Here is a 15,626-nt window from a genome sequence, read left to right on the forward strand (position 1 = left end):
GAGAAAATGCACCCAAAGGCCATAGCAGCATGGGTTCGAGTCCTTGGCTACTGCAGTGTTGTTATTGATCAATACCACTTGTTCGTGGTCACAATAATATAAGATATTGTTCGTTGTACTAGTATACCAAACAGGGATTAGAGTGAAATTAGCCTAGAGTCATCCACACCATCGTGTGTCCTTGGGTAGCGAATACAACATCCAGTTCCGCTGGATGCGCTACTCTTAAGGATCGTATGGTCCAGTGGATTGGGGCGTCATATGTTTTCGCCCACCATGAGGCAGGCCAAAGCAGCATGGGTTCGAGTCCTTGGCTAGTGCAGTGTCGTTATTGATATATATACATACATACATACATATATATATATATATATATATATATATATATATATATATATATATATATATATATATATATATATATAGATATATATATATGTTGTGTATCTTTATACGTATATGCTTCTAAACTGTTGTGTTCTGAGCACCTCTGCAAAAACAGTGATTATGTGTGAGTGAGGTGAAAGTGTTGAATGATGATGAAAGTATTTTCTTTTTGGGGATTTTCTTTCTTTTTGGGTCACCCTGCCTCGGTGGGAGACGGCCGACATGTTGAAATAAATAAATAAATATATATATATATATATATATATATATATATATATATATATATATATATATATATATATATATATATATATATATATATATATATATATATATATATATTGAAGTATATGTACATACATATAGTAGATCCCTAGACCGTACTTGATTTCAAAATATTATGTAATTGGCATTTAAAGAGAATATAGGAAGCTTTCCAATCATTTTTGTTCGTACAAACCTGTTGGAGATTCCCACCCACCTCCGTCTGAGTCATCTTAGGCTCATGACGATAACCAATAGGATGCGAGTACTTTGTTCAGCCCTCCCATATAAAACGAGAAGGTGATCAGCTTGACTCACTCCTCTGTTTCTTGCTCAGTAATTACTGATCGATCCACAGCTCTTTTGTATTTCTCTGTGACATTAACTATTTAGATAATATACACGCAACTTTCTCGGTCTGCTGCTCGAAGGTAAGTGTTCAAAATTTATAACACAAGTCATATATTTCATTCAGTTTTTTGGAATAGATGCATCAACAGAAGTAACTTTGAATACCAGTTCCACTCTATCACTGCCTTGCCAGAGACGTGCCTACATTACACGCTCACGCACGCTTGCTGGAAGTCCAAGCCCCTCGCCCACAAAACCTCCTTTACCCCCTCCCTCCAACCTTTTCGAGGACGACCCCTACCCCGCCTTCCTTCCCCTACAGATTTTACGCTCTCCATGTCATTCTACTTTGATCCATTCTCTCTAAATGACCAAACCACCTCAACAACCCCTCTTCAGCCCTCTGACTAATACTATTATTAACTCCACACCTTCTCCTAATTTCCACACTCCGAATTTACTGCATAATATTTACACCACACATTGCTTTTAGACAGGACATCTCCACTGTCTCCAACCACCTCCTCGCTGCTGCATTTATAACCCAAGCTTCACACCCATATAAGAGTGTTGGTACTACTATACTTTTATACATTCCCTTCTTTGCCTCCACAGATAACATTTGTTGCCTCCACACATACCTCAATGCACCACTCACCTTTTTTCCTTCATCACTTCTATGATTAACCTCATCCTTCATAAATCCATCCGCTGACACGTCAACTCCCAAGTATCTGAAAACATTCACTTCTTCCATACTCCTCCTCCCCAATTTAATATCCAATTTTTCTTTATCTAAATCATTTGATACTCTCATCACCTTACTCTTTTCTATGTTCACTTTCAACTTTCTACCTGGTCAGAGACCGAGCCGCGGGGGCGTTGACCCCCGGAACTCTCTCCAGGTAAACTCCAGGTAAACACACATTCCCAAATTCGTCCACTAACCTTTGCAATTTTTCTTTAGAATCTCCCATAAGCACAGTATCATCAGCAAAAAGTAACTGTATCACTTCCATTTTGTATTTAATTCCCCATAATTTAATCCCACCCCTCTCCTGAACACCCTAGCATTTATTTCTTTTACAACCCCATCTATAAATATATTAAACAACCATGGTGACATTACACATCCCTGTCTAAGACCTACTTTTACCGGGAAGTAGTCTCCCTCTCTTCTACACACCCTAACCTGAGCCTCACTATCCTCATAAAAACTCTTTACAGCATTTAGTAACTTACCACCTATTCCATATACTTGCAACATCTGCCACATTGCTCCCCTATCCACTCTATCATATGCCTTTTCTAAATCGATAAATGCAATAAAAACTTGCCTACCTTTATCTAAATGCTGCTCACATATAAGCTTCAATGTAAACACTTGATCTACACATCCCCTACCCACTCTAAAACCTCCTTGCTCATCCGCAATTCTACATTCTGTCTTACCTCTAATTCTTTCAATAATAACCCTACCGTACACTTTTCCTGGTATTCTCAGTAAACTTATTCCTCTATAATTTTTACAGTCTCTTTTGTCCCCTTTCCCTTTATACAAAGGGACTATACACGCTCTCCGCCAATCCCTAGGTTCCTTCCCCTCTTTCATACATTTATTAAACAAAAATACCAACCACTCCAACACTATATCCCCCCCTGCTTTTAACATTTCTGTCATGATCCCGTCAGTTCCAGCTGCTTTACCCCCTTTCATTCTACGTAATGCCTCACGTACCTCCCCCACACTCACATCCTGCTCTTCTTCACTCCTAAAAGATGATATACCTCCCTGGCCACTGCATGAAATTACCGCCTCCCTTTCTTCGTCAACATTTAAAGGTTCCTCAAAATATTCTCGCCATCTACCCAAAACCTCCATCTCCCCATCTACTAACTCCCTTTCTCTATTTTTAACTGATAAATCCATTTGTTCCCTAGGCTTTCTTAACTTGTTTAACTCTCTCCAATTTTTTTTCTTATTTTCATTAAAATTCCTTGACAGTGCCTCTCCCACTCTATCATCTGCTCTCCTTTTGCACTCTCTCACCACTCTCTTCACCTTTCTTTTACTCTCCATGTACTCTACTCTTCTTATAACACTTCTGCTTTGTAAAAACCTCTCATTAGCTACCTTTATCTCTTTTATCACACCCTTTACTTCATCATTCCACCAATCACTCCTCTTTCCTCCTGCACCCACCCTCCTATAACCACAAACTTCTGCCCCACATTCTAACACTGCATTTTTAAAACTATTCCAGCCCTCTTCAACCCCCCTTTTCCCCCCACTACTCATACCTGCGCCAGTCCACCTTTCTGCCAATAGTTGCTTATGTTTCACCCGAACTTTCTCCTCCCTTAGTTTATACACTTTCACCTTCTTACTTGCTGTTGCCATTTTCCTCTTATCCCATCTACCTCTTACTCTAGCTGTAGCTACAACTAAATAATGATCCGATATATCAGTTGCCCCTCTATAAACGTGTAAATCCTGGAGCCTACCCATCAACCTTTTATTCACCAATACATTATCTAACAAACTACTTTAATTACGTGCTACATCATACCTTGCATATTTATTTATCCTCTTTTTCATAAAATATGTATTACTTATTAGCAAACCTCTTTCTACACATAGTTCAATTAAAGGCTCCCCATTTTCATTTACTCCTGGCACCCCAAATTTACCTACTACTCCCTCCACAACATTTTTTCCCACTTTAGCATTAAAATCCCCAACCACAAATTCAAAACTCCCCACGCAATTACTCAACATTTCCCAAAATCCCTCTCTCTCCTCTATACTTCTCTCTTCCCCAGGTGCATAAACGCTTACAATAACCCACTTCTCACATCCAACCTTTATTTTACTCCACATAATCCTTGAATTAATACATTTATAGTCCCTCTTTTCCTGCCATAGCTTATCCTTCAACATTATTGCTACTCCTTCTTTAGCTCTAACTGTAATAGAAACCCCTGACCTAATCCCATAAATTCCTCTCCACTGAAACTCATCCACTCCCTTCAGCTTTGTTTCACTTAAAGCCAGGATATCCAGCTTCTCATTCATAACATCCACAATCGGTCAGTCGTCACGTGAGGTCACAGACCCTGAGCTGCTTTGGGGATTAGCGTGGACGGTTACAAAGCATGGCTTGCTTCTGCAGTGTTTTAAAAATTGAGGTTGGAGAGTTGAAGGAGGAGGTCTTGCTTCTCCAGGAGGAGATTAGGAGGCTGAAGGTCCACCTCAGTGGGTCTGGGAGAGAGTGTGAGGTGACTGGAGTTGTGGGGAATGAGGCTTCTAGCAGTGAGGTGCAGTCTGTCTCTCGCTGTGAGGAGGCTGTAGGTGGGGAGGTAGCAACGGCTACCAGCAGTGAGGTGCAGTCCAGCAACCTGCTACAAGTGGCGAGTGGTAACCACTAATGGGAGGAGAATCAGAATAAGGAAAGTTAAGAGTGAAGATCTGAAGGTAGGTAATCGCTTCTCTGTTCTGTACTTCAGTGGCCAGTGAAGGTAAGGGTACTACTGCCCCTGCTAACAGAGGTAAGCACATTCTTGTGGTTGGTGACTCTCAGATAAGGTATATTGACCGTGCTTTTTGTAATAGGAATAAGAAGAAGAGAGATAGAGTGTGCTTCCCTGGAGCTGGTGTTGGGGACATAGTTAACAGGCTGGATAATATCATGTCAGGTAATGGGAACAAGCCCATTATTTGTCTCAGTGCTGGTGGAAATGATATTGGAAATGGTAGGAGAGAAGAGCTGCTAGGTAAGTACAGGTCAGCTATAGATTTCATTAAGTCTAAGGGAGGGGTCCCACTCATATGTAGCATCTTGCCTAGAAGGGGAGTAGGAAATGAATGGTTGTCTAGGGCAATTGGTGTAAATTGCTGGCTAGACAGATACTGCAAGGAACTTGCAATCCCATTCATTGACAACTGGAACAACTTTTATGGCAAACATGATATGTATGCAAGGGATGGGGTACATCTCTCTGGGGCTGGGGTGGTAGCACTTGCAAACTCAATTGAGAAGGCCATTGGTGAAATGCCTATGATTTTAAACTGATAAAAGATAGAGGTATGGGTGTGTGTGGGAAACAAGCAGGTTGCAACACTAGGGTTGGAATCAGTAAATGTATAAAAGGCATTCAGCATGAAGTTATAAATAAAGACAACAGATCAGGTCAGCAAACAAAGGGGGACAGCAGAGGACAGCAAGGGACTAGCTCCCTTAAGGTTTACTATACTAATAGCAGGAGTGTAAGAAATAAGATAGATGAGCTAAGATTAATTGCAAGTGCAGGAAACATAGATATTATTGCTATAACAGAGACCTGGCTCAATCTGAAAGATAGATAGATGCCCTCTGAATGTCACATACAAGGCTATAAATTATTCCACACTGACAGGGTCAACAGGAAGGGTGGTGGAGTAGCGATGTATGTCAGAGACAATTTAAATTGTTGTGTTAGACAAGATATAAAAGTAGAAGCGTCAGCCACTGAATCTGTTTGGTTACAGCTTCTCGAGGGCCGAGAAAAACTAATTTTGGGTGTGATTTACAGGGCCCCAAATCTTGAAAGGGAGTGCAGTAAACTTCTATGGGACGAAATTCGTAAGGCATCTACATACGAAAATGTTGTGGTAATGGAAGATTTCAACTATAGACAGATTGACTGGAGCAATTTGACAGGAAATTTAGAGTCAGGTGACTTTCTTGATACGATCCAGGATTGTTTTTTAAAACAGTTTGTGACAGAGCCAACTAGAGGAAATAACCTCCTCTACTTGGTTCTTGCCAGTAGAGAAACACTAATTAATAATCTTGAGGTTAATGATGAGCTTGGGGAAAGTGATAACAAATCACTCAGTTTTAATATATCATGGAATTCCCCTAATAATGGCAATCAAGTCTCTGTCCCTGACTTTCGCTTGGCTGATTTCATAGGGCTGAAAAATTACTTAGGTGGGCTGAACTGGAATGACCTGACTAAGGGTCAGGTAGGTGGTGATGGTTGCCGATATGATGCTTTCCAGGGCATAGTTCTAGCTGCTCAGTCAAATTATGTTCCAAATAGGGAAATCAGATCAAACAAAAATGATCCTAAATGGATGAACAATAGATTAAAATATCTGATTGGTCAAAAGAGAGGCATACATAGGCAAATCAAAAGAGGAGAGGGGCAATTAAGAAATCGATATATTCAGTTAAAGAGAGAAATAAAAAAGGGAATTAGAAAAGCAAAAAGAGATTATGAGGTTAAAGTTGCAAGAGAATCGAAGACTAACCCAAAAGGATTCTTTCAGGTATACAGAAGTAAGATCAGGGACAAGATAGGCCCACTCAAAAGTTCCTCGGGTCAGCTCACTGACAGTGATAAGGAAATGTGTAGAATTTTTAACACATACTTCCTCTCAGTTTTTACACAGGAGGATACCAGCGAAATTCCAGTAATGATAAATTATGTAGAACAGGACGATAATAAACTGTGCACGATTAAGGTCACAAGTGACATGGTCCTTAGGCAAATAGATAAATTAAAACCTAACAAATCCCCAGGCCCTGATGAACTGTATGCAAGGGTTCTAAAGGAATGTAAAGAGGAGCTTAGCACACCTTTGGCTAATCTTTTCAACATATCACTACAAACTGGCATGGTGCCAGATAAGTGGAAAATGGCAAATGTGATACCTATTTTCAAAGCAGGTGACAGGTCCTTAGCTTCGAACTATAGACCAATAAGCCTAACCTCCATAGTGGGAAAATTTATGGAATCAATAATTGCCGAGGCAGTTCGTAGCCACCTTGAAAAGCATAAATTAATCAACGAATCTCAGCATGGTTTTACAAAGGGGCGTTCCTGCCTTACGAATTTATTAACTTTTTTCACTAAGGTATTTGAGGAGGTAGATCATGGTAATGAATATGATATTGTGTATAGGGACTTCAGTAAGGCTTTTGACAGGGTCCCACATCAGAGACTATTGAGGAAAATTAAGGCACATAGAATAGGAGGAGAAATTTTTTCCTGGATAGAGGCATGGTTGACAATAGGCAGCAGAGAGTTTGCATAAATGGGGAGAAATCAGAGTGGGGAAGCGTCACGAGCGGTGTTCCACAGGGGTCAGTGTTGGGCCCCCTGCTGTTCACAATCTACATAAACGACATAGATGAGGGCATAAAGAGCAACATCGGCAAGTTTGCCGATGACACCAAAATAGGCCGTCGAATTCATTCTGACGAGGACATTCGAGCACTCCAGGAAGATTTGAATAGACTTATGCAGTGGTCGGAGAAGTGGCAGATGCAGTTTAATAAAGACAAATGCAAAGTTCTAAATGTTGGACAGGACAATAACCATGCCACATATAAACTAAATAATGTAGATCTTAATATTACGGATTGCGAAAAAGATTTAGGAGTTCTGGTTAGCAATAATCTGAAACCAAGACAACAGTGCATAAGTGTTCGCAATAAAGCTAATAGAATCCTTGGCTTCATATCAAGAAGCATAAATAATAGGAGTCCTCAGGTTGTTCTTCAACTCTGTACATCCTTGGTTAGGCCTCATTTAGATTATGCTGCACAGTTTTGGTCACCGTATTACAGAATGGATATAAATTCTCTGGAAAATGTACAAAGGAGGATGACAAAGTTGATCCCATGTATAAGAAACCTTCCCTATGAGGATAGACTAAGGGCCCTGAATCTGCACTCTCTAGAAAGACGTAGAATTAGGGGGGATATGATTGAGGTGTATAAATGGAAGACAGGAATAAATAAAGGGGATGTAAATAGTGTGCTGAAAATATCTAGCCTAGACAGGACTCACAGCAATGGTTTTAAGTTGGAAAAATTCAGATTCAGGAAGGATATAGGAAAGTACTGGTTTGGTAATAGAGTTGTGGATGAGTGGAACAAACTCCCGAGTACAGTTATAGAGGCCAGAACGTTGTGTAGCTTTAAAAATAGGTTGGATAAATACATGAGTGGATGTGGGTGGGTGTGAGTTGGACCAGATAGCTTGTGCTACCAGGTCGGTTGCCGTGTTCCTCCCTTAAGTCAATGTGACCTGACCTGACTAGCTTGGGTGCATTGGCTTAAGCCGGTAGAAGACTTGGACCTGCCTCGCATGGGCCAGTAGGCCTTCTGCAGTGTTCCTTCGTTCTTATGTTCTTATATTATCTTTTTCTTATCATTCAAGCAACATCCACGCACATTTAGACTACCGACTTTGACAATTTTCTTCTTCTTATTCTTTTTAGTAATTTTTACAGGAAAAGGGGTTACTAGCCCATTGTTCCCGGCATTTTAGTTGACTTTTACAACACGCATGGCTTACGGAGGAAAGATTCTTATTACACTTCCCCCATGGGTATAAAAGGAAAAGTAATTAGAACGAGAACTAAGATAAAATCAAAGAAAACTCAGATGAGTGTGTATAAATAAACGTGTACATGTATGTTTAGTGTGACCTAAGTGTAAGTAGAAGTAGCAAGACGTACCTGTAATCTTGCATATTTATGAGACAGACAAAAGACACCAGCAATCCTACCATCATGTAAAACAATTACAGGCTTTCGTTTTACACTCACTTGGCAGGACGGTAGTACCTCCCTGGACGGTTGCTGTCTACCAACCTACTACCTATACATATATATATATATATATATATATAATATATATATACATATATATATATACATATATATATATACATATATATATATATACATATATATATATACATATATACATATATATATATATCTACATATATATATATATATATATACATATATATATATATATATACATATATATATATATATATATATATATATATATATATATATATATATATATATATATATATATATATATAAATATATGAAATTCCAAGAGCTTCCGTGAGTTATCACATTATTAAGAAACTATAAAAACAAAAAATCATAGGAAGGCATATAAAGGGTGAGGACTACACCTCACAATCACATCCCACAACACAGTAATACCTCACACATGCCTAACAACACCCGACTCTGTGAAACCCATCTAATACTCTACCCACGAATTAAGATTTATTACTTGTTTAATGTCTCATTAAATTCATCCCAAATTTCATTAATTATAAATAAATCAAATTTATATAAACCAAAGGTTCCAGGTTATGCAACATCATTCAATAATATTCCTGTCGACCATGGATTTGCTTGATACAACATTCTCAGGCTTATCAAAATCAATCCCCTCAGGGAAGGTTCCTTGATGTTGGTGAGGGGCTCTTGATTTAGGGAATTTGATCTGTGCTCCAGTTCCCCGAATTAAGCCTGAATGCCTTCCACATCCCCCCCCCCAGGCGCTGTATAATCCTACGGGTTTAGCGCTTCCCCTTGATTATAATAATAATAATAATAATATCAAAATCAGTTGGATAGTTAAAATCTTTCACATGAATATATAGAGCATTGGAATCTTGTCCAGTTCTAATGCTATATTTATGTTGTTTTAATCTTAGTTCGAGACTTTTGCCAGTTTGACCGTAATAAACTTTATCGTAAATTTTACAAGGAATCTTTGTCAAAAATTTGTCAAAATTTTTGTTTTACTGTAACAAGATTTTTAAATAAAACTTTGATATTGTTAAATTAGACACATGTGCAACTCTTGGGTATCTTTAATGAGGAAACGTTTCGCCACTCAGTGGCTTCATCAGTCCATACAAAGGATAAACTTGAAGAACAGGAGGAGAACGAGGTAATCAGTCCCTCAGCCTTGAGTCGATGTGGTCAGTCCATCAATCTATTCAAGATTGATGGACTGACCACATCGACTCAAGGCTGAGGGAGTGATTACCTCATTCTCCTCCTGTTGTTCAAGTTTATCCTTTGTATGGACTGATGAAGCCACTGTGTGGCGAAACGTTTCCTCATTAATGATACCCAAGAGTTGCACATGTGTCTAATTTAACATGTCGGTTCTTTGAACCATTCATCTACAACTTTGATATTAAAAGTCTTAAGAAGAGAAGGCATATCAACCAAGTTTTCATGGTAAGGGAGAACCAACATATTTTTAGTTGAAAAAGGTTGGTTGTCCTTTTTTGGATTGTAAAAAGTATTTTTAAAAATTTTAAAAGATTTATCAATTGCGTTTCTTGGGTACGTGTCAGCCGGTGAGTGGGTAAAGGGGACAGGACCTGTAGTGAAGCTATAAATTTGATAGAAAGTTCCTTTGTCCTGCGATTCATGATCTTGTGTTGGTGTTCTGTATTATATTGGATTCTGGTATGTACTTCTTGATTGCGAATTTTGATATGTCGTCTGGCTTCCATTTTCCCTTTGAGATGTTGAAATTAGGAGTGGTCACTAGAAGGTCAAATTCCATTATTTTGAGTTTGTAGCAGCAGTGTGATTTATGTTTGATGGCAGCAGCTCCCCAATAAAAATTGTGATTGTTTTAGGTGACATGTTGAAAAATGGGTGAATTGTCCAGTGCATTACTTATTGCCTCTAGATTTTAATGGAACTTCAGTTCAAAACAATATAAGAACATTAGTAAGGAGAAACACTGCAGTAGGCCTGTTGGCCCATACTGGGCAGGTCCTTCACAAATCCAACCCACTAACAGAATATTTGCTAAACCCACTTTAGTTCTGCCCTAACAATAAGCTCTGATAAATCCACTAATTCACGTACGAGTCTCACTCGAATCCAACCCCTCTCACTCATGTATTTATCCAGCCAAAATTTGAAACTACCCAAGGTTTTAGCTTCATTAACCCTTCTAGACAGACTGTTCCACTCATCAACTACGCTATTTCCAAACCAATATTTTCCTATATGCTTTCTAAATCTAAACTTATCTTATATGAATCCATTATTGCGGTTTTTCTCTTAGAGAGATATCCTCAAGACCTTATTTATATCTCCTTTGTTAATGCACATGTTCCACTTATACACTTCGATCATGTTTTCCCTCATTCTTAGTCTTAAAAGTGAATGTAATTTAAGGGACTTCAATCTTTCTTCATAAGGAGGATTTCTCATTCTATGAATTAATCTTGTCATTCTTCACTGAATGTTTTCTAACGAATTTATATCCATTCTGTAATATGGAGACCAGAACTGTGCTCCTTAATCTAGGTGAGGCCTTACTAATGATGTACAAAGCCGTAGAATAACTGCTGCTCTTCTGTTGTTTACACTTCTTGATATAAATCCCAATAATCTATTTGCCTTATTACGCACGCTTAGGCATTGCTTAGGCATTGCTAAGTTCTACACTACTGAGCTGATAGGTGCTAGGGTTATGAACATTCACAAGGTTTAAAACTTTGCATTTGTCTACATTGAACTGCATCTGCCACTTTTCATACCACGAATTGAGTTTTTCTAAATCCTTCTGAAGTTCTGTGACATGTGCGTTTGAATCGATTATCCTACCTATCTTCGTGTCATCAGCGAATTTGCTCATATCACTAGTAATTCCCTCGACTAGGTTGGTAGATAAGACACATGGGGAACATTTAGGCAACTTTATTCCGAAACGTTTCGCCTACACAGTAGGCTTCTCCAATCGAGTACAGAAAGTAGGCAGGAGCAGTAGAGATGTGAAGACGATGTAATCAGTCCATCACCCTTGTAGTCGTAGATTTAAGGTTGTCAGTCCCTCAGCCTGGAGAAGTTCTGTTCCAAAGTCTGGACTAACTGAAGATCAAGCGACAGTGTTGAGACTTAAATACTGTCGGAAGGAGAGGTGCAGAGTAGTAGTAGTGTGAATGGAGCCACTGGGAGGTGATGGACTGATTACATCGTCTTCACATCTCTACTGCTCCTGCCTACTTTCTGTACTCGACTGAAGAAGCCTACTGAACGTTTCACATACATATCCCACTGCTGGACCTGCTACTCCTATAAACACACCACCAAGGACTGCTCCATCAAGGATAAGAAGTTTTGTTCAAAATGTGGGAATGATGGACACGATTTCAGATCCTGCACCATTACTACAGCACCAACATGTCTTAACTGCAAGGGTAATCATCATACCCTTGCAGCTAAGTGCCCGCTCAGGAAAGAACTCATATTGAAGAAAACTAAAGCTCTGAAGAACACCTCTAATTCACCGACATACGCTGCAATGACCAAACCACAAACCGACACCACCGAGACTCTACACGCCAATCTGCAGGCACCTTCGCCCAGCAACTCCCTCTCTCCACTCCCCGACGGTGTTTCCTCCAAGGTGCTGTACTGCATGGTGTATGCACACCTTGCAAACGTAGCAAACCCGGCACTTTCAACACCACTATTAACGAACTATTCTGTCTGAACAACATGCCTGCCTTCAATTTTCCGGACTCCACACCTTCAGCAGACATCCTCAAGATCCTTCCCAACGTCCTGAACTTTACTGCACCTGCACACCTGTCTCCTGCCCAAGCAACTGCTCCTGTAACTTCTATAACCACTTCCACCGCTGACAACGTTGATCATGTTGCCTCAACCACCGTCTCCCACCTCTCCTAGCCTGCTGTTACACAACCATTACACCTCTCCACTGCTCCTGTCGACCCCCAGTCACATGCTACCACCATTGTAGATTCGCCCAATGAATCCACTCCAGAAGAGGAAGATAACGACGACTCCAGTAAACCCTCATTGGAAAACCTTACCTTCTACATTTCTCCTTCATATACTGACACCATGACCTGTACTGAACTCTACAAAAGCCTCAGTGCTGGAACAGTCAAGTATGCCTGTGAATCACCGCTTCACTTCACACTCACCCAAGATCTTGAGTTCATCAAGCCTCTACGTTCCACCTTCAGTAACAAGGCTAAATTATACCACCTATCTAGGAGCAGCTTAAAAAAGTTCGAAAATGGCTCCATTGCTAACCTGCCTCCTCAGTTACTCCTATAACTCCCATATGTCATATGTCATAGAAGAGGTCCCAGTTGTCTATGAATGTTACTGCATTTTCTTTACAGTGTTTGTCCAGCCAGCAATTGACACCGATTGTCCTGGACAACTATTCATTTCCAACTCCTCTCCTGGGCAAAGTACCATGCATCACAGGGCTCCCACCTTTCTTCCTAATTATCTCTACTGCGGTCCTATACTTGCTAATCAGGTCTTCACTCCTATGTCTGCCAACATTGTTGCCTCCCGCACTGAGGCAGATAATAGGATTGCTCCTATTACCTTTCATGATATCGCCTAGATGGCTAACAATGTTCCCATTCCAGCCCCAGGAAAACATACCCTCTGCCTCCTCTTCCTATCCCTAAGACAAAAAGCTCTATCCATACACAATGTTCTTACCTTCACTGGCGGAGTTCGTCGTGACGTTCTCGATGGTCTTCGTTGGGGATTTCAAGGGATGTCGACTCACCCTCATCTGTCAATGCTTCCTTGGTGCTCATTGTGACGTTCCCAGTAGACAACCCACATTCGTCTGGTAGCACCGAAAATGGGTTCGAAGTTTCTGCAGTAGTCTTATGGAACTTCGTTGTTTCTGCCATTCCATCAGTCTTCTTGATCTTCAGCTTCGTTCCATATTACCCGGCCATTGACCAGGTTCCCCTCTTGACCTAAGGACTCACAACTTGAAGATTACTACGAATCTTCTTGTTTTCCTCCGTCAATCGCCGTATCTCGAGCTTAGCTATCCTAAGCTCCTCTTTAAGGTGCTGGTAAAGTTGTTCAATGGAGGATATCTTGGTTCAGATTTACAGAAAGTACACTAGATATGTCCTCACAGGTCACCACTGAGCTAAGTACAGGTCACCACTGACTGGCTTCACTGTGTCGTTTACAATTGTCCTTGTTGGAAGATCATGTGTGGTTGATTCACCCAAAACCCATAAGCAGGGTATGCCACTGAGACCAATCATCTCCACCAGAGGGTTACGAGGTACGAGGTTCTGATTTGGTAAGATGGGGAAAGGAAGAAGGTTGGGTAAGGATGGAAATGTGGGAAAGTGTTGGGAGGGTGGTGGGGGAGGTAGGGTGTTGAAGGCAAGTGGCCTAACCACTTTGGCGCAGTTTAAACAAGTGTGTGTGTATGTTGTGTTATTCATGAATATATTAGATTCAGAGGATAGGTATACTTCCTGCCCGTCAGTTGTATACAGTTATACCAGCAGTGTACCGGTAAGACACTGAGTTGGAAGGATACGTACCATTTGCAATTGCTTATTTTTTTTATTGCGCAAGAGGTCGGTCGTAAGGCTGCTGCTGCAAGTGGTAGTTGCAAGTCGTTCGATGGAGACTGGATGCTAACCTAGAGTTAGTTGGCTAGGCAGTTTCTGAGGTGGTATCCTGCTGTAGGATGTTTGCAGATGTTATAAGGCTAGTTGTAAGGTGTAGATTGATAGAAGTAGGTCTCCCAAAACTGGGGTGCATTTATCCTTGTTCTTGGACTTAGAATGGTTCTGGAGGATTATTATCGTATAAATTAGTTACAAGGCTAAGCGGTTTTCTATCTCCTTTTCTCGACAAGTTTTTCAGTCACATTTTATTCATACATATATTCTTAGCTCTTACCTTGTTCCAGTTGCTATTACCATACATATGGGTATTTTATTTCGTCGTTGCTTTCCACTATTGCTGTAGTTTTTATACATTACCTAATACACATATATCTGTGCTGATATCAAAGTTTCTTTTCTATAGCCATCTTGAATATTATTTGAAAGAGCCAAAAATCCCTCAGGATAATTGCTGTTTATATTATTAGTAACACTTTAACCATTTATTTACTAAAACACGAACCTCAACTGTGCCTTTCATTATTTTAAAACTAGAAATGATATCACACTCGCTGCATCCCCCACACCACCGGATATCTAACACCACAACCCCCACACCACCGGATATCTAACACCACAACCCCCACACCACCGGATATCTAACACCACAACCCCCACACCACCGGATATCTAACACCACAACCCCCACACCACCGGATATCTAACACAACAACCCCCACACCACCGGATATCTAACACCACAACCCACACACCACCGGATATCTAACACCACAACCCCCACACCACCGGATATCTAACACCACAACCCCCACACCACCGGATATCTAACACCACAACCCCCACACCACCGGATATCTAGCACCACAACCCCCACACCACCGGATATCTAACACCACAACCCCCACACCACCGGATATCTAACACCACAATCCCACACCACCAGATATCTAACACCACAACCCCCACCCCACCGGATATCTAACACCACAACCCCCACCCCACCGGATATCTAACACCACAACCCCCACCCCACCGGATATCTAACACCACAACCCCCACCCCACCGGATATCTAACACCACAACCCCCACCCCACCGGAGATCTAACACCACAACCCCCACCCCACAGGATATCTAACACCACAACCCCCACCCCACCGGATATCTAACACCACAACCCCCACCGCACCGGATATCTAACACCACAACCTCTACCTCACCGGATATCTAACACTACAACCCCCACCCCACCGGATATCTAACACCACAACCCCCACCCCACCGGATATCTAACACTTCAACCCCTATCCCACCAGATATATAACACTACAACCCCCA

The 15,626-nt window shown here is 40.8% G+C and overlaps 1 long non-coding RNA gene across 1 annotated transcript in view; it reads left to right on the forward strand.

Moving 5' to 3' along the window:
• The first annotated feature begins 982 nt into the window (after positions 1-982).
• Positions 983-15,626, forward strand: part of LOC138852554 (uncharacterized) — a 42,946-nt gene continuing 28,302 nt past the window's right edge. The window contains exon 1 of the long non-coding RNA XR_011391863.1: positions 983-1,082. This is a non-coding gene — a long non-coding RNA (uncharacterized lncRNA). The remainder of the gene's footprint in view (positions 1,083-15,626) is intronic.

Source organism: Cherax quadricarinatus, chromosome 11, assembly GCF_038502225.1.
Source record: "Cherax quadricarinatus isolate ZL_2023a chromosome 11, ASM3850222v1, whole genome shotgun sequence".
Lineage (NCBI taxonomy): Eukaryota > Metazoa > Arthropoda > Malacostraca > Decapoda > Parastacidae > Cherax > Cherax quadricarinatus.